The sequence below is a fragment of the Theropithecus gelada genome, chromosome 9, assembly GCF_003255815.1.
Source record: "Theropithecus gelada isolate Dixy chromosome 9, Tgel_1.0, whole genome shotgun sequence".
In the NCBI taxonomy this organism is placed as follows: Eukaryota; Metazoa; Chordata; class Mammalia; order Primates; family Cercopithecidae; genus Theropithecus; species Theropithecus gelada.
Window position 1 is genome coordinate 108,264,889 of NC_037677.1, and position 19,089 is coordinate 108,283,977.

A 19,089-nucleotide genomic window follows, 5' to 3' on the forward strand; every position below is an offset into this window, starting at 1 on the left:
GCTCTTGCTCCCTCTCTCTCTCTCTCCCTCTGTCTCTGCCATATGAGGACACAGTGAGAAGGTGGCCGCCTCTAAGCCAGGAAGACAGCCCATGCCAGAACCTAACCATGCTGGCACCTGATCTCAGACTTCCAGCCTTCAGAACTGTGAGAAATAACTTTCTGTTGTTTAAGTGACACAGTCTATGGTGTTTTTCTTTATGGCAGCCTGAGCTGACTAATACAGGAGATAAGCATGGGAAATGAGGAGTCTGTGGCAGTCAGATCCTCCTTATAGGCACATACACTTTCATATAGTTGGAAAGAGCATATAATTATTCAGTGAAGAACTTGAGTTGTCAAGACTGTATATATAATTTGTGTACAACTGTGATTCATCATAAGTGGAGTTTCTGGCTAAACGGAATTCCTAAGCATTTGGGAGAATGAAGAAGCTGAGTGCAGCTGCCTCATTCCTTCTGCCTAGGTTTGCTGACTGCTCAAGGCCTGCCGGGACTGGGGCTAAGGACTAAGCCCAACTCTGGCTACAAAGCCTCCTGTTAGGGTGGGCTGGGAAGACTGATTGGTTTGGGAGACAGGGTTCCAATGACAAAGCCTGCCAGGCTGGGCATTTCTGAGTAATCTGTAGACAATAGGAAGTCTGAGGAAATTTGGACTGGATAGAAAATGATTAAGTATATGCTGAATAGTCTAGTACATTCTGGAAACATAGAGGTCAGAGGTGGAAGACAGATTGGAGGAAATCTCAAAAGCTGGGCTTAGTAGGTGCGTTCTACATTAAGACAAGGATGATTTTGAGAAGGGTGAACCTTCATCACTAACTGCATCCAGAGAGTGAATAAGACCAACAATGCACAGATGTGTAGCTACGACTGTCAAGATTTGAGAAAGACCAATGCATTTATAACCTATACAAAAATATGTGTCTTTCTGTGATTTACAATTTGCAAACAGCAGAATTCCAACTCACAACTTGCCTGACTGTGGTCAGCTTGGCATGGAATAAGCAAATGTTTGGGATACACTTTAAGGATAGCAAATTCATTTTGACTCATTCATTCATTAATTCATTCAAAACAAATCAATAATTGTTGAGTATCTACTCTGGGCTAGGAACTGTATTAGGTGCTACAGATACAACGATATGCAAGATAGACATGATTCCTGCCGGAGCTTACGGTATAGTGATCATGTTTTAACTTTTTCAACTAACTCATTCTGTAATTTTCTTCATGGCCACAGCCAAACAAATGTCCTCACAAGCTAGGCATAGACACCTTTATAACCAAAGAACACAGAAATTTATTCTTTTTATCTACCCTATAAAATGCAAACTCTATGGGCACCAGCCTAGCAATTTCACCTATGGTTACAGAATCCCAATTACTTAGTGTCTCTGCAATCATTCTCTCTGGGTTTCCGGAGAAGGGAAAGTAAATGGTAGACTTTCAATCCAGTTTTAGGTCTCGAGTTTTCCAAAATCTGTTCTCCAGACTGTTTTGTTTTTAATTAAAATTTACATAGAATTGAATGAGTTAACTTTCGGAAATCCACTAAAGAGTGCCTACTATGCAGTAGGTAGTAATGCCAGTTAGTGTCATTTTACTGAAAATAGAGCTAGTTGTGTTTTGTTTGTGTTAGCACTCCCACCTCTTTGCTGATCCAAAGAAAACCTCTCAGAGTTACACAGCAAAAGAGAATTATAGACACCATTTAAATGTGAACTTTTGCCCACAGTTTTGCTTGGAAGTGAGCAGGTCAATTTCTTATACCCTCATTAAAGCATTTCATATTCTCATATGTGAGGAAGGATAACCTGCTGCAAAGAGAAGAGCTGAGAAGAGGTAGAAATGTGCTTGCAGATGATCAATGTGCCTGGGATTTGCCTGTGGCTTAGGAAAGGCCAGAAGCCAGGGCTTGGTCTAACTTTTAGCCAGTGAACAAACCTTTTACTAATGCCTGATCATTCATCTACTCAGCAATTGGAAACCACCTCCCTCCAGGAGCCTGACAAACCACAGCCCTCTTTTCCAGTTCTAGGGAAATGGGCAAAATTTAAGGAACAAAATGGTGTCTGTTTTCTTCCAATGCTAGAGCCACCTCGTGAGCCAAAGAGTCAAAGAGGGTGGTTTGTGAATGCATTCTAGAAAAGCAAAGTGAGAGCTGTTATGGAAAGAGTGCTAGACTTGGAATTAGAGTTCTAGTCATAGCTCTGTTTCTTATTAGTTACATGACCTCACACCAATCACGTGCTTCAGGTGTAAGACTTCTAATCATGGGTGTTTGCAGAATACTCTGCCTTACCTACCTCACAAAGCCACAGTCATGGTTTTTTATTAATAATTTCAAACATGTATAGTACAGAGAACACCTATATACTACACCCAGATTCAACAGTTTCCTAGATATTGCCACACCAGCATCAGACATTATGCCTTCTTTTCTTGGCTAAGTGTTTTTAAGTAAATCTCAGAACTCATGTCATTTAACCACTCTATACTTCAGTATGCATTTCTATAAAATACAGACATTTTCATATATAACCACAATGCCATCAACTCTAGTCAAATTAACAATAATTCTGTGATTTGTCTAATTATCCATTATATTCACATTTCCTGATTGTAACGAAAATTTCATTTTATAGTGAGCTTGTTCAAAGCAGTATCCAAATAGGATTACACATTGCATTTGGTGATGTCTCCTAGAATCTTTTAATACAGAGCAGTGCCTTCCTCGTCATTTTATTTTTTGATTCTATTGCATTTTAATTTTTTTCTGTAAACTTCATATTTCTTACAAACAACACTTTTGCTCTGAGGGTTCAATTATAGTCATGTTTGACCTTTCTTCCCAAAATTATATCATAGGGGGTGCTATGTATTTTATCTTGCTTCAAGTGGTAAATATTTCTGGTTTATTCACTAGAATAAGTATTACTCAAATTAATCAGTGGGTTCAGATGGTAAAAGCCTGATCTTTTCATTGAAAAATCCTCCATTCATTTTTAAAAATGTTTTCATTCATTGAAAATCTTTACCTAAATTATTCTTATTATAAGTTGCAAAATGATAATGTTCTAATTCTGTCACTTCTTCAACCCTTTACATTTATTAGGTGGAATTCCTCTATAAAGAAGTAATTTTCTTCTTCAACTAGGGCTGCGTGGTCACCTTGAAATACTGCTTACCCAAGAAAGAAAAAATAAATGTTTAATTATTTCCCTTTAATTTTCAGAGTGAGGTTACTTCCAATGTGACCAATGAGTCTTTTTTAATTTGGGGCTATCTTTTTTTAAAAAAAAACTATTATTATAAACATGTATATTTTTATACATTCCCAGAGGTGTTCCTCAGTTAATTTGTTTTGATGTTCAAATTGTCCCATCTTTGGTCAATGAGTGACCCTTCAAGCTAGTTTCAATGTCTTTTTGATGTAATTACATTAATCTTTGACTACATCTTTGCTATCTGCGTAAAAAGATGGTCAAGGCTCATCTTATGCATTTCCTGTCTCAGATATGGAATCAGCCATTCCTCCATGGACTCCTATTTCCTTTTAGGGGGACATAGTCAGTTTTTGAAAACTGGGATCATGAACATGGAAGTGTAAACACTAATGTGCCTGGATCCTGATTACTATTAGCTTCCACTGTGCCACACTCTCAGTGTCTGCCAGAGCAGATCTTTCAGTTGACTGTGATTTTTCTCTTTCATCTCCTACATGCTATACCTCCTGCCATGATTTTCAATGCACACAATAAATATTCCTTGTGATGAGGACTGGGTATAATTCACCATTGAATCTCCAAGGTCTAGAACAGATCCTGAGATAAAACTTTTTGTTGCATGAATACATTTTTCATTCTAAGAAAACTTTCCTGCCTCCCATCTTTCTGAATCAATTACTTTTTAAAGTTTTAAATTACAATTTATATCTCTATTAAAGTTTCTAGCACCTGATACACTGGCACAGAGTAGGCATGCAATAAATATTATTAGATAAACAAATGAACATATGATGTCATGACACCAATCTTTTTCAAATCTATCAGGGCTTCCTTATTGCTCTTGCATACATTTTCAATTCCTCAACGTGGTATACAAGGCTCTACATCATCTGGCCCTGCCTATCAATCCTTTTAGCCCCATCTTCTACAACTTTTCTTATTGCTCACCCAGCTCTAGCCTCACAGAGGCTTTTTTAGTTCTTTGAAAGTACCTCATTCCACCCTGCCTCTGGGTTATCACATGCTCTTCCCTCTACCTGACATGATTCTCTTTCTTCTCCTCCCCCTTCTCCATTCTGCCCACTTAATTCCAGTTCCTCTTTGGATATCCCCTTACAATCATCTCTTCTAGAAGGTCTTGTATGACTCACATGCCCCCAGACCTCCTTGCTATATGTCCTCATAGCAAGGAGGTCTTGTTACTTTAATACCATGGTATTTATTATACTAGTACTGTGTTATTACTTGCTTAATGTCTGTATTCTCCACTAGACTGTAAGCTCTATCCAGGCAGTGTGATCTAACCCTCTATTCCCCATTTCTCAGTAGGTGCCCAATCAGTACTGGCTGAATCAATGGATATTAGATTCATTATTAGTAGATGGTAAGCTCCCGGAATACAGGAACTATGCTTTTTCCACCTTCGTATCCTTTTTAGCTTCCAGAATGATTTGGATTACTAGAAGAGGTTTAGGAAATGTTGATTGTGGCTAGACAATCAAGGCATTTAGTTGCCCTAAGTGTGCAGAGAAAATCATTTCCTGGCACAGCCTACCACTCCAATCCAGATTCTGAGTATGAAGTACTTTTCCTCCTAATGCTTTGCAATGTACCTGTATGTTCACTTCCCCCACCATCAGCTCCAGACAAATCACAATGCCAAAAAGCCAGCAGCTGGAAGGGTGGCCTAAGGAGATTGCCACACTTGGACTGATTGCACTTTTCTCTGTGCACATAAGAACTGGCATTTAATCCATATGACCCTGCTCTATGCCTAGGACGAGGCTGAGTGCAAGTTGGGGGAAGAACCTTGCTCTATCCAGAATGATTTCACTGATAGGAAGCCATGCAACTACATTCCATGAGTCCCTTTCAGCCGCCTCTTAGTAACAGAACAACTCCATAACCAATTATACCTATAGCCAGGAGGGGAAAGTCTAGTGCCACCTACTGGTTACAAGTCAGACTGCCTTGCTTACATAACCTCTAAGAAGGGCAGGCATTTTGAATATCTTGTCAACTTTAGTGTGACCTTTTATTATAGAAAGAACCACTCCATTTCATTTGGGACAGGGTGTTCCTTAGTGGATCAGCATACTTGGAATCAGTCAATTGCAAAGTCAGGAATAAAGGTCCTTAAAAACTGGCACGGTAGATTTAAGCTAATGATCTAGAAAATTTCATATTGAGAAAGCAGAACTTATTTCCGGTGGCGATAGGATAGGGTGGGGAAGAGTAGAGAAGTGGCCTTTCTTCAGTGCATCCATTGGTATCTGAATAACTACCCATCTGCAAACACAGTTACTGGCTAAGAGACGGTTTGCACAATGGTTAATACCTCAGACTTTGGAATCAAGCAAATCTGGATTAAAATTTCAGCTTGGGCACTTATTAGCTGCGTAACCATAGGCAAGGTTGCATAACTTCTTTGAGCCTTGATTTTTCTCATCTGTAGAACAGAAGGACAGTACATAGTACCTACCTTATAAGATTTTGTAAGACATAAGTGCAGTAATATATGTAAAGCACTTAGCCCACGTACTCCAATTGTGCTTATTAAGGTGATTTTAAAAATAGTTACTTCCATAAGAAAACCTCTTAGAGAATTGTTTTGATATGATTTTTCCAATTATTTACATAAAGACACAGCTCAGACTCTCAAAGAGCTTGCAGACTAGCTGGGAAAACTAATACATGAACACCTAACTGGAGCACAACTGGACACTATTGTAGTTGAGCCATGGGAAACAGAGGAGGGAGCAATGAAGTCTGTTTAGGCTGGGAGAAGAGACACAATAATGGAATGGGACCTTGAAAGATGAAGAGAACCACACCTAAGATGGACAAGTGAAGGGAAGAGCAAGAGTAAGAGCTTAGAGGCATGAAAGTGAAGGGCATATTAGGAAATATGCAGTTGCCTGATGCAATGAAAGAGAACTTTAGGTGAGATGAAGCTCAGTGTATTCAAGTCCCCAGAAGAAGGCATAGTGGATCGAGTTGGCAAGAGTAAGAATGGGGACAGATGCTCTGCAAGGAAGGGTCCTTGGATGTTCTGTGATATTAGTAATGGACATTGACCGTTTTTGTCTGTCCAATGCCCATTTTTCTATCTGGCAACCTGGTTTTCCTTTGGGGCTAATCCATTCTGAATTTTCTGTCCATGTGGTTTGGGTTGCGCTGCTAAGCTAACCTCATACCCATTTCATTTTAAGGGGTAGTCATATGATCTATACTTGGAGAATGAGTATGTTCCATCTGCTTCATCACAGTGGCTGCTTCAAAGATTGATGATGTTACCTGGGTTAATCGAATCCGAGTGAACTCTAGGGCAATTGGGAAAGCTTACAGCATTTGATTACTGTAGGGTGAGTGTAATGAACCCAACTGTAATGAACCAAAGGTGACTCAGGGCGACTTACAGCATTTGTTTACCATAAGGATGTGCAAGCCTGGGCTGCTGGGGTCATCACACGTCCACCAATGAGACAACAGAGAACAAAGAAAAAGTGGAGATATAGGAGGAGATGGACTAACCCCTGACTATGTAATTTGGACTCCTGGATCCAGCATTCCTGATGAACTTTTCAATTCCTGAACTTTTCAATAAATGTATCTTTTGCTTTAGGCCTCATTAAATGGCTTGCTATCACTTTCAACCAACAGATTCCTGACCAATAAAATATCACTGGCTTCATATTTTTAAAACTTTTTGCATTTTATATCTCATGGTACTACCTCATTGTTATAACTCATACATAACTAGTAGAAATTATTAATACATTTCCCAGCAAAATCAGGGATTCCTCTAACTCCCCAAGCCACGTCTTTCAGATATAAACTCTGTAAATTCCTGAAGAGCGAGGAAACAATAGACTCGGAAGATAGGTAAGAAAGTTATTACAACTAGTTTGCTGCCCAAGCTAGTATTTCAGTCAATAATGCATGCCATTTTTAGACAATTAAGGTTTGAAAACCATCTGCATGAGTTGTAAAGACTGTTACAGGCTCTCTGCCTATTGTTGGTCATGTTTTCACTGCTGAATTCCCCCTGAATATATAAGAAGACTAAAAAGAAAGCTCTTTACTATTGACAGCTTTGATTCCAGCCCCAGCAAAGCATTATACTTGGAAATCAGCATGCGCTCTTGTTGGGCCTGGCAGCCAGCCAGCTGACAAGAAAGAGCCACTGCTCTGGGACAAGGCCACAAACACAGGTGCCAGCATGCCCTCTCTCAGCTGCCCCTGCTGGAACTGCAGTGCTCAGCAAGGGATGCATCTGTATGGGATACACAGAGGCTTCAGCAGAGTAAAAATGTTCATAAAAGGAGGTATTTGGTATGATAGATTGCATTTTTCCTCTCATTATATAATTTCAAAGGTTCAAACAGTACTAAGTTAGCCCACCCAAACAAAAATCCTTCCCCCTACACTCAGGAAAGAGGGGTCAATTTGAGGAGACCCCATCATGAATCATGAAAGCCTAAAAATTGTGCCATCCAGAAGGAATAAAAGCAACACACCCATCCACAGTGCCCCCTGAAGGTATAATACAATACACACATTCCGTCTGCCTTTCTGAATCATTATTCTGACTATACAGTATAAAGAGGTAGATTCTACAGCAGGTAACAAATGCCCTCTTCTAGGCTGAGGAAATAGCACATATGCTGCTAGTATAGGTATAAACTTTCCTCAAAGATAGTTTGTCTTCCAGAATCTTATTAAAACCGAAAAGTGGTATTATTGGCTACTCTTTCTTTCCTTTCTTTCTTTTCCTTCCTTCCTCCCTCCCTCCCTTCTTTCTCTCTCTCTTTCTTTCTCTTTCTCTTTCTTTCTTCTTTCTTTTCTCTCTCTCTCTCTCCCTCCCTCTCTCCCTCTCTCTCCCTCCTTTCTTTCTTTTTCTTTCTTTCTTTCTTTCTTTCTTTTTTCCAAGACTGAATCTTGTTGTGTCACCCAGGCTAGAATGCAGTGGTGTGATCTTGGCTCAATGCAACCTCCATCTCCCTGGTTCAAGTAATTCTCCTGCCTCAGCCTCCCAAGTAGCTGGGATTACAGGTATGTGCCACCACACCTGGCTAATTTTTATATTTTTAATAGAGACAGGGTTTCACCATGTTAGCCCGGCTTGTCTCGAATTCCTGACCTCATGATCCACCTGCCTCAGCCTCCCAAAGTGCTGGGATTACAGGCATAAGCCACCACATTTGGCCTACTATTTGTTTTAAATCAAATGCGGGGAAAAAAAAATCACCATTTAAAATTCCTCCGTAAACATCAAAGGATATTTCAGGACTCAGGACAACCCCACACAGTTAACAATATTCTTGATCAACTGCCAAATCTAACATCATCCAGTGTCTAGGTCAAAGAGATTCCCTTTTCCCTACAAGACTGCAGACACTGAATAATAAGATAAACCTAAGTATGTGGGTGTGTTTGTATGTGCATAACCCCCATGGCATTGCTGTTATTGCACACTATTTTTTTTCCTAGCACTTCCACAACTGTAATTAAAGAATGTGTTGTGCAACGCCCTTATTTCCTCGTTGCCTGTCAGTGGACTGAAAACTCTGTGGGAACTGGGACTAATTGTGACTTATTATTAAATCCACTTGAGCCCATCACAGAATTGAGAGAATAGAAAGCACTTGTTAACAACTTGTTAAATGAGTGGAGTGAGAGTGAAAAAGAGGGGAAGTCCACTTCAAATGATGTTGAGCATAAGACTAAAAAAAAAAATACATTACACTATATATGTATATTTGCATATATACACATACATACATACACATATATATAATATTAATATATATCTATATATCTCATACACTGATATGGTTTGGCTGTGTCCCCACCCAAATCTCATCTTGAATTCCCACATGTTGTAGGAGGGACCCAGTGGGAGGTAACTGAATCATGGGGGCAAGTCTTTCCCTTGCTGTTCTCATGATAGTGAATAAGTCTCATGAGATCTAATGGTTCTATAAGAAGGAGTTTCCCTGCACAAGCTTTTTTTATTCCTACTGCCATCCATGTAAGATGTGATTTGCTCTCCTTTGCCTTCCACCATGATTGTGAGGCCTCCCCAGCCACGTGAAACTGCAAGTTCATTAAACCCTTTTTCCTGTTTAATAAATTACCCAGCCTCACGTATGTTTTCATTAGTGTTTTTTCATCAGTGAAAATGGACACACACACAGTAAATTAGTACTCGTAGAGTTGGGGCGCTGCTAAAAAGACACCTGAAAATGTGGAAGCACCTATGCACTTGGGTAATAGGCAGAGATTGGAACAGTTTGGAGGGTTCAGAAGAAGACAGAAAAATGTGGGGCAGTTTGGAACTCCCTAGAAACTTGTTGAATGGCTTTGATCAAAATGCTGATAATGACATGGACAATGAAATCCAGGCTGAGATGGTCTCAGATGGAGATGAGGAACTTGTTGGGAACTGGAGCAAAGGTGACTCTTGTTATGTTTTAGCAAAGAGACTGGATGCATTTTTCCCCTGCCCTAGAGATTTGTGGAACTTTGAACTTGAAAGATATGATTTAGGGTAGCTGGCTGAAGAAATTTCTAAGCAGGAGGCAACTTGGGTGCTGTTCAAGGGATTCACTTCTATAAAGGAGGCAGAACATAAAAGTTCAGAAAATTTACAGCCTGACAATGCAATAGAAAAGAAAATCCGATTTTCTGAGGAGAAATCCAAGCCAGCTGCAGAAATTTGCATATGTAACAAGGAGCCAAATGTTAATACTCAAGACTCTGGGGGACTGTCAGGAAGGCATGATTGGTTTTGAAATGGGACATGAGATTTTGGAGAGGCCAGGGGCAGAATGATATGGTTTGGCTGTGTGCCCACAAAATCTCATCTTGAATTCTCATGTGTTGAGGGAGGGACCTGGTAGGAAGTAATTGAATCATGGGGCAGGTGTTTCCCATGCTGTTCTCATGATAGTGAATAAGTCTCATGAGATCTGATGGTTCTATAAGGGGGAGTTTCCCTGCACAAGCCTTTTTTTTTTTTTTTTTTTTTTTGCTTGCTGCCATCCATGTAAGATGTGACTGGCTCTTCCTTGCCTTCTGCCATGATTGTAAGACCTCCCCAGCTACGTGGAACTGTAAGTCCGTTACACCCTTTTTCCTATATACATTACCCCGTCTTGGGTATGTCTTCATCAGCAGTGTGAAAACAGACTAATACCTACCTATTTCATAAACCACCCTCATTCTGGGGAAATATATTAATAGCAAATGAAGACTGATCCCAAAGCGGAAAAGTCATGCTTGCAGATGCAGCAAACATTGACTAAACATGACGCTGTGACAAGAATAGAGCTAGGCTTGTAAGGAATCCAGTCCTTATCCAGGAAAAGTAGTTAACACACACATGAAAGATGAAAGCATTGGATAAAAAGAAGCTTAAGGCATGTATTCTTTTCAGTGACCCCACCCCCTGCCCTCTGCCCAGCTTTCAGGAGTGTGCACCCACCTAGATACAGCCGAACAATACTGGTCCTCTTGAAACTGTCTCAAGCTATGACCTTGGGACCTTTTGCATTAGAGTCACATTGGGGACTTATTAAAATGCAGAACACTGGGCCTCACCTAAAATCTATTGAATAAGCATCTCTAGGGCTGGATACTGAAAGTTTTTTTTTTTTTTTTTTTTTTGAAATTCCTGGTTGATTTTTTCACATCCTAAATTTTTGCCAAATCATTGCCAAATCAATAAGAGTAACCTGCCGTAATTTCATGACCTGAGGAAAATAGCCCTGAAAATGCTATATTTTAATAAAAATTGATTAAAATGTGATTTTAAAACGTGACATTAGTGCTGGTCAAAAATGCAAAATATTTTGTCAGCTCCTTTGATGTGTTTAAATTGGGCACTAGTTTGTTTGGACACTTTTGTTTTATTATCAAATGGTTTGCATATCTGGGATGACTGGAGCTGGGAGTGAAAGAAGGAAAGTACTGTGAGAGACACAAGAGAGGTAGATGAGAATGAGCCAGAAATGACTATTTTGAGAATGTTGTTTTGTATACTAATAACAATGGACACTCACTGACAAATAGAGTGTTTAAGCAGGGGCAAAAAATGTTCACTTGGCTTCCAGCATACCTGAAAGCACTTTCTGAGAGCAGGAAAATAGTTGAGAAAACAGGGGGTGGGGAAGTGTGATAACAAGGAGACCAGGTGGTTCCTGCAGAGCTACAGATGAGAGGAGATGGTGGCTTTGGAGTAGTGTATTTGTAGTCAGAAGGTAGACCTGCATGACTTTAAGAGAGACATAAGAAGCAGAATTCACAAAACCTGGTTATCGATGGGATGTAGTAGAGGGAGAAGCAATAAGAATAATTCCAGGTTTTTGGGCAACTGGAGGGTGGTGACCTTGGCTTAGACAGAAAAGCCTGAATGAAGACAACCAGATGGGGAGGTTAAAACAAGATGGGGATAATTCATCAATTTTGGATATCTGGAGTTTAATAAAGTGGTGACATCAAAGTAGAAAAATCTAGTAAATAAATACATCTAGAATTCAGGAAAGAGATTTGACCAGGATCAGAAACATAGCTGTAGGAGTCCCTAGAAAAAGAAGAAGAATTAAAAGCATAGGAGTAGGTGTAATTATATAAAGACAGTATGAAATTGGGATGAGAAGTGGGTCTAGGCTAACACATTTAAAGGATAAGCAAACAAAGTGGAGTATATAAAAGGGATGGAAGGAAACATCTAAAGAGGTAGAGGACAAGAAGGAGTAGGCAGTTAAGGGAAGATAATATTTCTAAAAGGAAGAAATAACTTACAGTGGTGCTGATGCTGTGAGTTCTCAAGTTATACGCATATGTATACAAAACATACCTAAGCAAAGGAGAAGAGAAAAGAGAAAGACTTCATGTTGGAAAGAACTAAACGGCATAGTAGGGCCAGAGCTAATAGTGACCAAACGCAAAATGCAATGCAGTTAAAAGTTGCGAAGTATATTATTTTCCAGAAGGAATGGGGTCTGAGTTAATTCTTGGTGAATGATGGATGTCCAGATAACTGAAGGAAGCCTTATGTTTAATACTAAGTCTCATAATTTTGGATACCCAATTCCTGTATGACAGTGACATAGTTCAATATAGTATCAATTTTAATCATAGTCACCAGTGCGCATTAACTTCCAAATTTTTTTTAGTGATTTTTTAAAAATTTCAGGTTGACCAGGATTCATTCATTAAACTTTGTTTTAACAGCCTCTAATTTCACTTGGCCAGATAGCTCTCCCTAATTTTAATTCCATTTGGGTATGATCAGTCTGTCTCCTCCCCTTTCATTCCTCCTTTGAGTTTCATGGTTCCATTGGTGACATGAAACTTCTATTCAAAACTATTCTTAGATGATTTTGTAGGTGATACAGTTGGAGCTCCTCAACTCTCAAATGTTGGAACATTTCACAAACAAAAAATTGTCACATTGGAACTGTAAGATCCCTTAGATGTAATCTAGTTTTCCATTTCACAGGGAGCAACATGTGAACCTAAGAGCTAAATTAACTTACCCAAGGCCATACAATGGTAAAACTGTATCAGGTAACTCCAGTCATGGGTTCTAATTGCCTTTCAACAAGCACTCTATTTCCTCACTCCATGTTGCCATTGATCTTCCAGAAGATGAAATTTGGTCATAGCCATTGGTTCAGATTATGGTCACATGGAACAATTAGACTCAATTCCAGGATTTTTTTTTTTTTTTTGAGCTATTAGGGAAGCACATGCTTCTTCCATTGTTTTTGAACTTGAACAGCTACCACAATTTTACCCTTAGAAGGGAAGAATCTTTCTGAGAATGGAGCTAAGACAGCAGAAGGCAGAAAGAAATCAGATCTCAGTGCCATGGTATCAGCCACTTGTCAAGCCATGCCTCATGAGCCCTACCCATGGAGGTGCCACCTAAATGAGCCCTCATCTTTCCCTTTTTGCATAAAGCAGTTTAGGTTGTGTTTTCTGTCACTTACAATTAAGAGGGTCCTGATTAATACATCATTAATTCTTCCACTGTCCCTTAACTGAAAGCAAGATGTCCCTAATGAAGGTGAAATGCACTGGTTGTAAGAAGTCTGAAGATTTTAGAAGAATCCCAAGCAGTCTTTTATTTTAAAACATGTGCCGCATGCTCACATCACTCCCTGAGAAATTTGTAGCTTGAATAATGTTACTCAACCTTGGCTCTTGTTGCTTCATTATGAAATCTAGGTGAAGAGGCTGCAGTCATTCTGATTCTTGAAGAAAGTAATCACATCAGAACCTTGGGCCCCGTGCTGGGAGTCAGCTGGCTCAACTTTCCCTAGGACAATACCAAGGAGCCCTCAAAAGCAATTCTCCATGTTCCCATTGATTAATCCCAAAATAACTTTTTTAGAAATAAGAATTGATTGTTCAACAAGAAAAAGCTTGCAAAGTTTCAGCATAGCTTTCTTCATACTAATTGTCGGTTTAAAATGAGAGATGCCACATTAAGTATTTCTATGTAAAAAATAAAGATAAAGAAGTATTTTGAAGATTGGAAGGGCATAGGTCTCGAGGGTCAAAAACCTGGATCCAGTCTGAATTTTGCCACTCATAGTTGTGTATCCTTGCCATCTCTGGACTACAATTTTTATTTATTTGTTTATTTATTTATATATTTTTGAGACAAAGTCTTACTCTGTAGCCTAGGCTGGAATGCAGTGGCATGATCTCAGCTCACTGCAACCTCTGCCTCCTGGGCTCAAGCGATTCTCCTACCTCAGCCTCCCTAGTAGCTGGGATTACAGGCACCCCCCACCACACCCAGCTAATTTTTGTATTTTTGGTAGAGACGGTTTCACCATGTTGACCGGGTAGGTCTCAAACTCCTGACCTCAGGTGATTTGCCTGCTTCAGCCTCCTAAAGTGTTGGGATTACAGGCATGAGCCACTACTCCCAGCCAGGACTATAGTTTTTGATAAAGTAGAGGAGCTGGATTGTTTGTTTCTTTAGTGGCTACTTGTTTACTAATAGTAGGTCAGAATCATTGAGAAAATGCATTTTGGGGTTCAGGATTCTCACAATGTAATCCACTGGCTGAATTACCTCCTTCAAGGACCTTGACCTCTCTGAGCATCTGTTTCATGATCCAGAAATTGTGGTAAATAAATGTATTTACATTTTAGGGATTTTTAAGGAATAAGATTATACACATAGAGTTTAATTTATATGAGTTAAATAAATTGCAGTAATAATTATTAGCAACTTAAAATTTTATAAAATTTTCCAGAGATGTAATGAAAGATAAACTCTTTTAAGACTAGGAGCCCTGTTGTTTGATATGTTTCAGGCATTGCTTAGAAGTATAGAGCTTAGGATGAGTGTACACAGGATATCGGGGGAGGGGATGGTCATCTTCATGATCTTTTCTTTTACCTGCTTAAACAACTTATTTTGTACAGAAATGTGTATGTATGTATGTTTTTACATAGGTAAACATAGATGTATGTATATATACACACATACATATGTATACATACACAAAAATGCATGTATATTGCTGGCCTCTGAACAATGAGAGGGTTAGGTATGCTGACTCCCCTCAAAATCAACTACTAATAGTCTGCTGTTGACACAAATAGTTGATTACATAAACAGTGGATTAACATATTATTTTGTATGTCATATGTATTATATACTGTATGCTTATAATAAATTAAGCTAGAGGGAAAAACTATTCTTAAGATGATCATAAGGAAGGGAAAATATATTTACTATTCATTAAATGGAAGTGGATCATCATAAAGGCCAGACTAAGATGAGGAGGAGGAGGAAGAGGAGGAGAAGGAGGAGGAAGAGGAGGAGGAAGAGGAGGAGGATGAAGAGGAGGAGGAAGACGAAGAGGAGGAGGAGGAAGAGGAGGAGGAGGAAGAGGAGGAGAAGATTGGTCTTGTTGTTTCGGGAGTGTTAGAAGTAAAAGAAAATTTATGTATAAGTAAACCCACATAGTACAAACCTATGTTGTTCAAGGGTCAACTGTGTGTGTATGTATATATGTGTATATGTGTGTGTGTGTGTGTATAAAATCACATGGGAATAAAAGAAGAGCTTTTTCCTGAGTAGGCCCTTTCCACAAGGGATATGTTAGTAGAAAAAGGGTGAATGTGTTCTGGTTTCCTCTACACCACCCAGAATCTGACACTATGTCCCATGAGATTGGCCCTGCATGGACCCCTTGAAATAGCCTAGTGAAAAGCCCATGGGGAGATGGGGAGGCCAGCCTGTTTTCGTATGCTAGGCTTCAAAATCTCCCTGCTGACTTGGCAGCATGAGAACAGTAAGTATAAATTCCTCTTACCCTTGTAGGACCTTGTTCATAGCATCACAGAATTTATACGTCTAAGATTTTTTAAAAAGTTTAGTTTTGGCAAAATATTGTCTGAAAATGCAGAGATTTCTGCCTGTGTTAGATGACTTAATGATTTTGGATGGCAATAAAATATCTCCTTTAAAAAACGTTTCCTTTAAAATGTATTTTTTAGAAGACAGATACAAGAGAGTCAAACTTAAATGTCTGAAAAGGCTTCCATCTTTTTTATAACATCATTTTTCAACATATTTCTTGAAGAAATATGACAGAAACAATTGCTTTAGAGAACAGTGAAATTATACTTAATATGGCAATGAGACTAAATCTCTCCTCTGCAGCATTTCACTTCTAATCAGTCTTAAGTAATAGTGAAGAGACGTTCATTGGGAGCATAATTTACTCTTTATACAAAAGAAAAAAATTATAGAATAATTTATTACATTTACATCTCCAACCCAAACATTAAACAGGAGGGAAACCAATTTTCTTATCACATGACATGATGATTTATAGGAGAAAAGAGAATTAATTTATCTTCTGGTAGGACATGAAAATATCCAAGAACAAACCATTGTGATTTTTTTTAAGCATAGGAAGAGAAACAAGTACATTGCAAATACCTTTGATCTCAAAACCTTCCCCCTTTTTGTGTCTTAAAAAAAGACTTGTGTCTTGTCTCCCAGTCAAGCATAATAAACAGAGATTCTTGAAACAGTTGTAGGCTCAATTTGAGCTATAATGTTCCCTCCTCCTGTAAATGTTCTCTATCAGACACTCTTTCCAATGCACACTTTTAAAATTTAATTAGTTCCCTTACACAGAGAAATAATGTTTCCAAAGGACAGTTCAAAAAATGTTAAACTTATGTGAAATCTTAGCATGGGGCAAACATTTTGCCCAAAGTTTCCCCAGTTCATCTTTAAAGTTTATTTCTCCGAAAAAGATGTTAGCTTTTTCTCTCCAAGGCCTATATGAAATGAATAATTCTTGTGCTAAAATTCGTGAGTTCTAGAATATTCTAATTTAATTTAAGCCGTGAGTGCTTTCCTCAGACGCTTTTTTTTAGACAAGTGCATCACCCTCACCCATACCCAGGGAGTCTCCAGTTAGACGATGATATTCTAGAAGTCCATGTATCAACTTTTTGGCTTTCAGTTTATCTTTCCTATAGGCACTGTGATGGTTAATGTTGAGTGTCAACTTGATTGCACAATATTTAAGTACTGATTGACTCTAATGTTTAGAGTACATTTTAGTTACATTATAGTTTATATGTTTTGGTAGGTCTTGGGGGAAAAATCCTTTCTGAGATCTTTTTAAGAGTGAATCTCCTGGGAATGTAAAATATTGCAGCTGCTTTGGAAAATGGTCTGATAGTTTCTCAAATAATTAAACAGGGAGTTACCATATGACCCAGCAATTCTACTCTAATACACAGGAGAAATAAAAATACATGTCCACATGAAAACTTGTATACAGACATTCATAGCAGCATTATTTATGATAACCTAAGTGGAAGTAACCCAAATATCTATCCAGGGACAAATGGATAAACAAAATGTGGTATATCTGTATTATTTCACAATAAAAGGAATAAAGAACTGACATATGCTATAACTTGGATGAACATTGAAGACATTATCCTAAGTGGATGAAGCCAGTCACAAAAGTCCACATATAAGATTCCATTTATATGAAAGTCCAGAATGGAGAAATCTATAGGACAGGAAGATTTGTGCTCATTTGGAGCTGGGGAGAGGGTTGGGAGTGGCGAGCAATAGCTAAAGTTTACAGGCTGTAAGATGTAAGATGATGAGAATGTTCTAAACTTGTAATAGTTGCATATATCTGCGAATATATACTAAACAAATTTTTTTCTACATTTTAAATAGGTGAATTGTATGATATGTGAATTTTATCTCAATAAAGCTTTTTTAAAGAGTATATCTAATTATTATCTCAACCTCAGCATAAGCTAGTTATTAGCAGGGTAACTTATAACCCCTTGCCTAGGTTTCTAAAACAAAATATTGCTTATTCTGCATTAATCCTGTATTGTAATCTAAAGCTCTTGATAGTTGCTCAAGTTCATTCACACTCAGAGGAAAATGAGTTAAGGTTGTCATAGGCCTTGTGTTTTCTGTATACAAAGGAAGTATTCTCCTACAGGAAATTTAGCTTGGGTTATCACTTTTCACTACAGGCATTTTTTACATAGTCTATAAAATTCCTTCTTATATCCTTACAGAATACAAAGCATCAATATTTGGAGAAATCTATGAAACTTAAAAAACTGGCAAGGAGTAATGGTGGTGGAGATTTGTTTATTTTTTCTATGTCTTCACACATCTAACAAATTCTCAGAAAATACCAGGTAACCAGATCCCTTCTGAGTGTAGTTGAGCAGAAAAAGAGTGATGACAAGACAATATTACAGTTTATTTTCAAATTAATAGAGGTCAATGTATCAGTAAGGATATATATACACACATATTCATGCATGCCTACTATATACATAGCACTCCCTACCTCACACCCATTTTAGGTCTGAACTTCACTTGGAACTGGTAACAGAAACAATTTAACTCTGATATGCTAAACTCTGATCTGCTTTACTCATTAATCTTATGCGTTTACACTGTCCAGTTGAGTAAGACTGAAGGATGAAGGCTCTTGATGCTAAGAATAGTTAGATAATTACAGAGGTGAGCCCTAGGGCACCCTCAGTCTCCTCTCTTGATGGGAATTATTAAATCATAAAAAGCCAAGACGTCTTAGTCCCATACTTAACGAAATAGGACAAAGGTGAGTCAAGGACACATTGATCCCTAAGAAGATAGGAGAGGTCAAATGAAAAACATCTTGCTTTCTCCTCCACTGATTCAAAGGGCAAGAAGCAAAGAGAAGATGGTTATAGGGCTAGTAGTAGTCTTTTTTCCCCATACACAACTAATCTCGTCATAGAATGGGTGTGTGCAAAATTTTCATGACCTTAGAGCATTTTATTTCTCGTCTGATTCTATAACATCAGAATAAGTTTTAGGAAAAGCAATGTGGCTAACAGGAGGAAAAATTGTTAGATGTCAAATGATATTTAATGCTTGTATCTAACAGCTTACATCAATTGAGGCAAAAGTCCAACCTGCCAGGTCCTGTGCTGAACACTTAACATCAATTATTTTACTACATGCCAGTAGCAACTTATGAGCTAGATACCATTGTTATCTCTGTGTTATACATAAGAAAATTAACTGACTTGTCCAGTTCATACATGGCAGAAGCCAGAACATAAAACCCAGCTCTATCTGCCTTTAAAGGACATGCTCTTAAAATATCACCAGTTTATACTGCTTCTTTAAAATCCCTGAGTAACATGAATTGCCCCTGTTTAACTGTCAATTTAATCTACATTAAATGTTAGAATTAATAAGTACATTTAGCAAAATCCTGGGTACAAAATAATTTTAGTTTCTAAATGCTAGCAACAAACAATAAAATA